Genomic DNA, 11,956 nt, shown 5'->3' on the forward strand with positions numbered 1-11,956 from the left:
CATCGTGAAGGTTGTAGTCAGGGTCCCGTGTTCGAACCCAAGGGAGGATATAAATAATATATTTTCCCTAACGAACTCGTGGCGACCATCGATAGACAGCGCCTTCACTTTCAAACCTATCTCACTAATGGCAGTGAATTGCAATATAGCGATATGGCCAGAGTTGGTGTTTGGTGAAGTAGGGAACCTGACAAGTTCAAGGACTATCAAGGAACTGCTGTTGAAGCAATCAATCTTAATTAGTCTTGGCGATACTACGATTATTCAAATCCACTCTTTGCTATAAGATGCGCGTGATCTAACAATTATACCTTTCAGATCCGAATCAAAGATCAGTACGTAAAGACGTATAAACCAGCGACAAGTCAAAGTCACGATTATACAATTCTATTTACCATCCGTAGATGAACTATATAAGTTACGCGCCTACACTTCAGTTATATGGCCCGTCGGTTACTTTAAGAACAGTCATGGCCCAGGCCCGTCGGTTACTAGTTTCCATGGATGTCTGCGCTACTTGTCTAAGACTTATACCTCTTATTCGGAAAAACACCAGGAGTCATTATATCTTCCTGTATAGGACTACAGTATTAAGCAACGTATAACAACAAAGACGGACCGGTGTTGCGGAGAGACGATTTATACCATCTCCTTCTAAAGCAGATAAAGATGGCGATCTAGCTAAACATGGCACTGATCTAGAGCAGGCGGGTCTTGTGCCCAGGGCGCTGGTCGAAAGGGGGCGCTGAATGCACCCTTTAACTGCGTCTTCTACATTGCATGGGGGAGCCAAAATGAGTTCTTGCTCCGGCTAAATAAGTATCTAGTTGCGGCCCTGATACTGGATGCATAGCTAAGTCCCCTTATTAAGGTTTTTAACAACTGGCTGATGCGAATATATATTTAGGACAGAGAGAAAATTCAACTGCCCTTTGCGGGGAATCAAACCCATATCCTTTCACTATCTCGGTGAACGTCCAGGACCACTACACTACTACCACTACACTACACGACTACTACTAAACCATACATGCGCCTCGTTCATATTCCACTGCGGAACTTTTAACGAATTGGTACATGTTGGAATGTGCGTGTAATGAACCTGAAGTGAAGTTTGTTTCTGGGTAGTGCTTGTAATGTATAGTAAGAAAACCGGGCACAACCAAAGCCTCCTAGATACTACAGGATACTACTAGTACTTCTAGGAGGCTTTGGCACAACTAATATGTATGTTATATGTTGTTAATGGGGGTAATCGGAAATGAAAGCGATAGGGAGTTGCTCCAGACCAACTTAAACAAGATTGCAGCATGGGCAAATGAATGGAGCATGACGTTTAGCGTAGATAAGTGCATGGTCGCTCATTTTGGTTCGAACAACCCACGGTTCTCTTACGAGTTGAATGGTGTCACTATCCCGGATGCAACTAGAGTCACCGATTTGGGAATTCTCATTGACGAGCGGCTTAGGTTTTCTGAACATTGTTCAGCGGTAGTCAAAAAATCGAATAGAATGCTTGGTCTCATTTTCAAAAAGGTCTCTTCGCGTTCTCCTAAAGTCATTCTTCCGCTTTTTCGAGGCTTAGTTCGTCCTAGACTGGAGTATGCTGTAAGGTTTTGGAGACCATACCTACAGAGGGACATATACTTGGTTGAAGGGGTGCAGAGAAGAGCTACGCGTGTCCTTATTGGCACACAGGGCTTGAGTTATGAAGAAAGACTTCATTTTTTGAATATGTTTACATTGGATGAACGCAGGTGTCGAGGAGATATGATCGAAGTGTTCAAAATTTTCAATGGGATGGATAGGATGGACCATGAACTTTTAGTACACCGCCAATCGACTGCTTTTACAAGGGGACACCAGTATCGATTGGTGAGGGACAATGCAAGGTTATGGTGTCGCAGGGAATTTTTCTCCAATAGGGTTGTTAATAAATGGAATAGCTTACCCCCGGAGGTAGTAAATTGTAACACAATTGACACGTTTAAAAAGAAATACGATAAACATGTTGGGGTAAATCGAGAAGCTATCCATTCTTAGAATAAGACAACCATAAGTATTCTTTATGGGCAATGTATAATATTTTATCATGTGTATATATTGTTTGTAATTTGTGTTAATTGCATTTTTAATTGGGTTGCTGTATTTTTGAAACATATGACATCCATATTTTTATGGGCATCTTTTTATCAGCCACCTCGTTGGGCATTTTGCCTGTTGTGGCGTTGTATTTGTATTTGTATTTGTTATGTATAGTGCTGCCATTTTTAATTGGTTTTTATAACTATGAGTGAAGTGTAATGGTTGAAGAACTATCATTATAGAGGCCAGTTACTCTCTGTGGCAAGACTTTCTATTTCTCTGTGACGACGATTTCTGCCTGCATTTGCGCCTCGATGTTGGGATCCACAGAAAACCAACTTCAGTCGACCACCACACTGAGGTGACGGTGGAGACCACTCATGGCTCCCACATCCGGGAGCAGGGCCCTAGGCTGAGATTTTTTGCGGGCTCCCAAAGCCAAACTTTCAGGGGCCCCTTTATGATGAATTTATAGCGTGAAAAAACAAAAATGAGGAAAATCTCTCGTCTCGGGCCCCAGGGCTCGGGGCCTTGTCAGTCCCACCCTTGTGGAGCCATGAGACCACTAGACTACAGAGGCAACGAATATCTCAATCTTTTCTTAGAGCTCGTGTGCATTGAACGGGACCGTACATGGACGGCCGGCCAAAGCTCACAATTGCTAACACTGCCACTAGATGGCGCATATCCGAGGATGATGTCACTCTCCGCTATCCTTACGAAGGTTTTTAACAGCTGGCTGGTGCGAAGATATATTTGGGAAAGAGAGAAGATTCAACTGCCCTTGCGGGGAATCGAACCCACGTCTTTTCACTTTCCGGGTGAACGCCCTAAACCACTAGACTCAAAGCCAACGAATTATATCTTATGTTTTCCTTGGAGCGGGGGTCCATGGGTTCGATTCCCCGCAAGGGGCAGTTAAATTTTCTCTTTCCTAAATGTATCTTAGCATCAGCCAGCTGATAAAACCTCAGTATGGATAGCGGAGAGTGACATCATCCTTCCCGCAAATTACTGGCCAACCATTGATCCTAGAGACACACTTCCAGTTAGAAAAAGTATGCAATTCACGTATAGACTTCACATACTCTATTGCAAGGAGTTGTTGTATAAGTATTAAAATAAAAATGCTATCCTTCTATAAGGACACCCTGTCCTCAAAAAGGGAAGGAAAGAGGAAAGTCGGGAGAAAAAAAAACAACCGAAACTAGCGAACAACGCTTCTTTCCCTCATTTATGCTGTTCTTTGAAAACTTTCCTCCGATTTTTAAATTCAGATATCCCAGCGAATATTGCAATGGAAAATTTGAAGATAAATCCATGAAGAAAATTCAACTGCCGTTGTGGGGAACCGAATTCACGTCCTCTCACTAGCCAGCTGAGCAAACCAGACCACTGTGCTACAAAGGCAAAGAAATCGTTTTCCTTTGCACTTGTGTGGAGGAAAGAGGTTCGTTGCCTTTGTAGAACAGTGGTCTAGAACGTTCACCTGGCAAGTGGGAGCACGTGGGGTTCTGTTCCCCTCTGAGGCAATTGAATATTCATTCCGATATTTATCTTCGCATCAGCCAGTTGTTGAAACCTTCGTTTGAACAGCTGAGAGTGGCATCATGTTCGTATATTTTTCCAACTTGACAAACAGTAACGAGAATGGAAAGGGGAAAAGGTAATGTTGAGGTAAAGGTAAAAAACAATTCTATTTCACAGGGCTACCAATGAAGAGTTTCAATAGAAGAGAGAGCTCGAACATATCTCTTACATCAACACAGTGCCGAGATATTTCGCTCATGTACGTTAAGAGGAGAAAAACATTTGAATCAATTGATTTTAGCACCAATTTTTTTTTTCTAAATATAACTAGCAAAATATTTAAATTTGAGTACAATTTTGTTTGAATTTGAATGCAAAACTATTCCAGAATTTTCCAGTTTGAACTTGATTTCAAATATCTTCCTTCGCCGATAATTTGATTGTTTACATTTACTGTCCAGCTTGCAGTACGGCAAGTGAAGGACTGATGGCGGTATCACTAGAACACGAAGCATGCATAACTCTGACATCATTAACACAAGTATAGGTGACGATCCTCCATCGCTACACAATCTGGGCAAGCCATCGAGCTTACATTACTGGAGGGAGTATGATGCCAACAGTCTGCGCCTTAGCAGTGCTGAGAACGGTGTCCCCAATATTTCCGTCTAAGTTCACTTACGGCGGTATTCACCGACATGATTTAAACTATAGTCACAATTTTTTGATAAGTGATCGTCACGAATTGGTTAAATTGAAGTTTTTAACCAATCTATGTTGATGTCTTATCCAAAAATTGTGACTACACAGTTTAAACCACGTCGGTGAATACGGCCCTTAGAGATACGAAACCCAGAAAATGAAATATAAAATAGCCAGACCCACTTTTGAGATCCATGCAATAACATTAATTTCAGCTTTTTATCTATATCTTTTCAAGCTCGAAAATGAGAATTAAGGTCTCAGTGTGGTCTTATATTATCCAGTTGCATCAATCCATATACACTGCTCAAAACAATTAGGGGAGCAAGCAAAAAAGTGAAGAAAACCGTGCGAGACAGCCACGTATTGGCATACAATGGATAGTACACGCGTATTAATGCGCAATACAGAAAAAAGACGTAAAAAATTTTTTAATTAAGCTTTAATTCTTTGAAAATATGGAAAAAACATGAAAAGATGATTTAGGGCAACAATTTGGTTACATGTAAACGATAAAAAAAAAGTACTGTTTAGACATGATGCATGAGTTTTAATAGGGCGCGTGGTCTCCTCGAACAGCTAAGACTGCTGCACACCTGTTTGCCATGGATGCGATGAGGTTATCGATCAGACTTTGGGGAATACTGTTCCACTCCTCAAGAAGTGCAATCTGCAAGTCTCGGACAGTAACAGGCGGCCTTGGTCGCGCAGCAATGCGTCGTCCGAGCATGTCCCAAACATGCTCGATTGGATTCGGGTCAGGAGAGCACGCTGGCCATTCCATACGCTGTATTGTTTCAGCTTCAAGCATGTTCTCCACCAGACGAGCTCGATGCGATCGGGCATTATCATCCTGGAAAACAAAGGAATCTCCAATTTCTCCAGCGTAAGGGATGACATGAGGTCGCAGTATCTCGTCTGCATACCTTCGGGCCGTCAAAGTGCCATTCCGAATGATATGCAGGTCCGTACGTCCGCCTATGCTGATTCCACCCCATACCATCCAACCAGCTCGTCTGTATTGTGACCTTTCACGAACGAATGCGGGGTTATTTCGAGTGCCTCTGTCCCTCCATACCAGAACACGCCGGGTGTCACACTCCAGACTGAATCGGGACTCGTCTGTAAACGGCACTTGGCTCCAATCACGTTGCTCCCAATCTCGATGTTCAGCAGCCCATCTTCTTCGGGCCGCATGGTGGCGTGGGGTCAACGGAATGCAGACCATTGGCGTACGTGCATAGAGCCCTCCCTCATGAAGCCGATTACGTACTGTTTGGCTGGACACCCTTCGTCCTGTTGCCAAGAGCAACCGTCTTTGCAGCTGCGTAGCATTCTCTGTTCTGTTTCGACGGGCTGTTAACCGTATATACCGGTCATCAGTTGCTGTAGTGGCGCGTGGCCGACCTTGCCCTGGTCGACGTCTAACATTTCCTGTTTCTTGGTATCGGTTCCGCAGCCTTGGAACAACACTTCTGGCGACTCCAACAGCGTCCGCGACACTACGTTGTGTTTGCCCGGATTCCAGTCTGCTTATAACACGCCATGGCATGGATTCCGGTAAATCACGTTGTTGAGACATCCTCAAGTCACCTTGACATCCAGACGTTTCTGCAACATCCCGATTTCTGCCCTTATCTCCTTTTTCTGGTTTTTGACGTCATGAACTTTGATTTGCATATGAAGTTTTCTTCTTCCGTTTTCTGCTAGGCTTTAAATTATGGATGATTCATTTTATGTCACTTATCGGTGTACATCTTTGCGTAATTTTGTTAAAACTATGTGCTCCCCTAATTGTTGTGAGCAGTGTAGTTTAGGATGCTTTGAAATTAATTATGTGGGCCCATATAAATTACATTGAAGAAATTCCGCAGCTTTAATCAAGCATTTTTTGAAGCAAAAACAGGGGCAGATCGATTCATTTCTGTTTCTTTAATTTAGATTTGTTCCTTTCATGAGTCACATGTGACATTCCTTTCATGAGAGTAATTAAACATAATTCCAGAATTAATGAAAGATACTTTCAGTATTGACGAAACTGATAATTTCAAAATTAATGAAAGTGATAATTCCGGAATTAATGAAAGATGATTCCAGAATAAATGAAAGAAAAATTCTAGTTTTAATGAAACAGATAATTTCAGTTTCAAAATAAATGAAAGCGATAATTTCAGCATTAATGGAAGAAAAATTCTAGAATTAATTAAAGAGATAATTCCAAATTAATGAAAGAAAAAATTATAGAATTAATACAAATACAAATACGACGCCACAACAGGCAAATTGCCCAACGAGGTGGCTGACTTAAGAACATCATGGATCCCCGAGCCATTTTTTGGAGGCCCTACCTACTACTGCTACACCCCAAATGCACCCCCCCCGGAACCCCCCAACGAATCGGTACATGCGGGAATGTGCGTGTACGTGTAGTGCAACCTGACGTAAAGTTTTGTTTCTGTGTAATGCTTGTTATGTGTAGTGCTGTCATCTGCCCCCAGTTTTTCTAACTATGAGTAAAGTGTTATGGTTGAATGATTTACCGTTGTAGGACTGTTGCTCTCTGTGGCGAGACTTTTTAACGGGAGATCGGCTCGCATTTGCGCCTTAAAGTTGGGAACCACAGAAAACCAACTTCAGCCGACCACCACTGTGGGGTTCGAACCCGGATCCTCGCATCACGAGTCCGCACTATAACCACTCGACCACCACAGCATGAAAGAGATAATTCCAAAATAATTGTAAGCGATAATTCCAGCAGTAATGCAAGATAATTTCAGATTGATGAAAGTGATAATTCCAAAATTAATGAAAGTGATAATTCCAAAATTAATGAAAGTGATAATTCCAAAATTAATGAAAGTGATAATTTCAGATTGATGAAAGTGATAATTCCAAAATTAATGAAAGCGGTAATTCCAGAATTAAAGTAAGAGATAATTAAAAAATTAATTAAAACTAAAAATTATAGAATTAATGAAAGAAATAATTTCAGCATTGATGAAAGTGATAATTCCAAAATTAATGAAAGCGGTAATTCCAGAATTAATGAGATATAATTTCAGAATCAATGAAAGAAACAAATCCAGAATTGATGAAAGCAATTACTCCAGAAGTAATGAGAGAAATAATAATTAGTAAAAGAAATAATTCCAGAATTATAATGAAGGAAAATTCCAAAATTGATGAAAGACATTTTTCAGCATTAACGAAAAAAATTATTCCAGTATTAATGAGAGAAATAATTTAATTTTTTTTCATCTCTAGGTGAGTTCCCAATCCTTTCTTTTTTCATCTTTAAAACGCAAATATTTAGAGACCGAACTGTACATTTCTATGGGCAAACGAGCTTTCACCGAGTCACGTGATTTCCTTGCACTTGATGTCGCTGCGTCTGGATGCTCCCCGCTGTAATATTAACTCGATGGGGCAAGTGCATTAACGAACATACCAATGAGAGGAACTTTTCTTTCTCAATAACACGCACAGCAGCGTGACACGCTTAGTAGAGACATTGCGGCCTCCCTTAACTTCGGCAATTGAAGCCCAGGTTCATCACCTTCTGGGGACGGGATGTCGATTATACAACAGATATACAACACTTTCACCAATCACAGTTGACACTCGTTATAACGATCCCATGATATACAGTCGAATCTCGTTATAACGAACGCCAAGAGACCGGAAGAATCACTTCGTTAAAATGAAATTTCGTTACGGGAATTCCAGGTTACCTAGCATTGTTCCTATGTAAACTTATTTGGGGGATTAAAAAAGTGCTCGTTAAAACGAGATTTTTGCTATAACGGTATTCGTTAAAACGGGATTCGACTATAGTGACAATTCCATTACAACGACCGGTAGAAGTCCCAAACGCTTTCGTTCTAGAAAATTCTTATATGTTTACTTTTCGGTATGACGACCACTCGATATAATGTCTTTTTTGACAGAAAGATGAGGATCGTTATAACGAGCATCGGCTGTGTTAAGATTCTTCAGACGAATGTTTAGAAAGTTCTGGTGTGAGGTCTAGCAGTAGTAGAATATGTTAATGGTCGGAAGTTATAACGTTTCGAATTTTTGTGACACAATCAGTTTGCAGCGGTCAGATACACGCCAAACACTCAACGTAAGGGAATATAGCATAGCCAAGTCCCCTTGCAGCATATAACTGGCGAATTGTTGACCCTGGAGTCATACTTCCAATTAGAAAACGTATCGAAATAGCGTATAGTCTTCAAATACACCATTCATATTGTAAGCGGGGGGTTGTGTAAATATTGAATGAAAATGTTAATTTTTCATACGGACACCCTGTCCTCAAAAACCCAATTGAAAGTTGTTGCTCCTGTCTCTCCCGAGGCCAAACGGACAACGCTTCTTTCCCTCATTTATGCAGTTCTTTCAAAACTATCCTCCGATTTTTAAATTCAGATATCTCAGCGAACATTGCACTCAGAAACTGGATTTTTTTTTTTTGACCTCAAGAGAGACAGTGCAATGTCTTCGACTTTTTTCGTTGGTCACGTGTGAATTCTTTCTATAGTCTGCAGGGGCCTTTAGGAAAATGCATCTTCCATCAAAATGCATCAGTCAATCAGCCGGAGGTCCACCAAACACATGTATTTATGAATCAAGTTTGAACTTTCGTTTTTACGGGTTGGTTTTAAGCAGGGTGGGCGATTTTCTTCAAAACAACATACCGTGGAACTTGGGTTTACGAGCATAATGCATTCCATGAACGCGATCCGAATCACTCTTCGCACGCAATAGACTTCTGCACCACTGTCTTACTTATGTTGAGGTCTAAGAGCAAGGCGGCAAATTTTGGACACTTGGTGTTTGAGAAAATTGGACTGTGTCACGTAACAGGATTTCTTCATGATTTTCCATGATTTATAAAAATTCTATGTTATTTTTCGCATGATTTTCAGCATTTAATCATATTTTCCTATTTTGGAGCATTATTTTGCATGTTTCAACAAAACAATCAAAAGGGATTCTCCCCTCCCCCTCCCTCCCCAAGCTCACACTTCACTTGCTTCATTTCCCACGTTGGCAATTTTTCGATGATATTAGCAATAATTAACAATTTTACTTGCCTTCGGTAAGGGGTCATTCAAGTATTACGTGTCAGCATCGATGTGTGTGTGTGTGTGGGGGGGGGGGGGTGTTCCGATTTGCTGACTTTTGATGACAAGTGGGGGGGGGGGTTGGATGATGATACGTCCTCAACCACCCTTTATGAAGATATGTAATATTCTTAATGGCATCTTATTCGGTGCTCCAAAAACGGAAAAAACCTTTCGATAGTTATTGCTTATTGGGCACCTGAACTAACATTCCACTTATTGATAATTCCCCTACAGAGACACTTTAGCTATCTCTAAATGTTTCACGGATCCTTCAAGTGCTCTGGAAATGTGTCCGGGTCACTTAAGTGCTCTGGAACTGCGCCACGCATCACTCAAGTGATCAGTAGTTATGCCGCAGATCATTTAAAAAATCTGGGAATGTTGCGCGGGTAACTCGAGTGATGTAGGGCCGCTTAAGTGCTCCAAAACTGTGCCACATGTTACTCAAGGGAACTCTAAATGTGCCACGGATCGTTTAAGCGTTCTGGAACTATGTCGCGGGTTACTTAACTGATCTTTGAATGTGAAAGTGATCTGAAAATATGCCACGGGCCACTTAAATACTCTGGAATTGTGCCACGGGTCATTTAAGCGATTTTTAAATGTGCCGCTCAGTTCATTTTCTACATTAATCGTCATAACTTCTGTATTCAAGCTTTTCAATTTTTTTTTTTGCTGGCATTGCCTGTAGAAAGATCAAGCATTAATATTAAACATTTTTTTTATTCCTTATGTATCTGAAATATGGATTTTTTTTAAATTAAATTTTGGACCATAGTTGTGTTACGAAGTCCCAACTATAGTCCGTCATATATTTCGTGTTATAAATCGCTTACGAACCATAGTTGAGAGAATCTACTTCAACATATATATCCATCTTTATCTTCTTTGCTAGAAGATGAAGAAGGGGTTTTTCCAAGTTCGGTGGGGGGGGGGGGGAGAGGTTCATAGAGAAATCATGTCGAGCCAAAACTGCTGAAGCTAATCGTGAAATTTGATTATAAGCTTTGTTTCATGACTATGAAAGGGTTTTTCGAAATTCGACCGCTGAGAGGGTCATAAGGGAGTGTTAAAAGGGGGGGGGGAGAGTATCAGTTTGGTCAGTATTTTTGTATTGTAATGTAGAGATTCACTGAGAAGAGATTTTCCAAAATTCAGTCCCCCTTAGAGAAGGGGGTTCAAAGGTTATTTGGAGCAATCACTACTGAGCCGAAATCACTGAAGCCATAAATATGAAATTTAGTCAATATTGTATTTTATAATGTAAATACCCACCAAGACGGGATGTCTGAAAATTCCTCTCCCAAGGAGATCCGGAGGGGTTCAAATCTTACATGGAGGAATCATCCACGAGTAATTTTCAGGTAACCAAATCCACGCGAGCGATGCTGCGGGTAACGGCTTGTGGTCCATAAAAATGGTTGGACCATAGTTGAGAGCAGAGTACAATTTTCTATTATCTTTCCTATACTTATTTTATACTCACGCAACAGTAAAAATGTTTATTAAACATACGTAAATACTAAATTACCCGTAATACAAAACATGAATAGCGCAGAACAGCTTGTTGTAGTAACGTGCAGCCGAGAAAGTTTGCAGCTGACAAGATAGCGTGAAAAACATAACCCCCAACTAACAGCTGATTCGCGGCAACGTATCGGAGAGTGGGCGGCCTAAATGCATCTCCATATTACACTATCTATGCTCTTTGCTTTAGTAATTAAGTATTTCACTAGATGGTGTTAACATTTCGATTATCGATGTTTTAGTGAGCACGCGTGTTTGGACCATAGTTGTGTGAAATTACGGTTCCGATTTTTCAAAAAAGTGTGCACACGATAGGTAATTAAGTAGAAGCTCATTGGATAACTTTTATGGAAGCCAAGTTCAACTACCGTATGCACATAGTGCCTGATCAAAGGGAAGAGTAAGGTGTTTTTTTTTAACTCGTAGCTTTTCCCCCCACCAGTAGTAATGTAGGCATGAGAAATTTCGCACACTCGTGGGAAAAATCAGTCAATGTGGGAAATTTCTTGGCGTTTGAAGGAAATTATAAGCGTTCATTAAACATGAAAATATGAAATTTTATTTTTTAAATTTAATGTGCAGTGCTTTTCTCAACGTTAAATACTTGATTGTGCATTTTTATCAATAGATGGCAGCAAATTCGTTTTGGATGAGTGGGAAATATTCTAAACCTGCTCAGTTTTGAATATATAATAAATCCTCTACACTAGCTACCAATTTTTTTGAATCTTCAATTTTTTTCCAATCCTGGGAGTAATTTGACAGAATATAGAAATTAAACTATCTTCCACCATTTCCAGCATTGATTTTTTTTTAGCTTGTTTGTTAATGTATTTTTCATTTCTATAGTTCAACAATCATTCATGGCGAAGATTTTCTTCAATAGACATGAAGGTTCTGTCGCCATCCTATATTTCCGAGAAATTCTAGCTAAACGGAAGGAGACGCGGAGCGTAAACAGGTCCATGCTTAAGATCAAA

This window comes from Pholcus phalangioides, unplaced genomic scaffold (genome assembly GCF_987345545.1).
Source record: "Pholcus phalangioides strain wild (caught in Gottingen) unplaced genomic scaffold, Ppha-v1.0 ptg000002l_1, whole genome shotgun sequence".
NCBI classification, from domain to species: Eukaryota; Metazoa; Arthropoda; class Arachnida; order Araneae; family Pholcidae; genus Pholcus; species Pholcus phalangioides.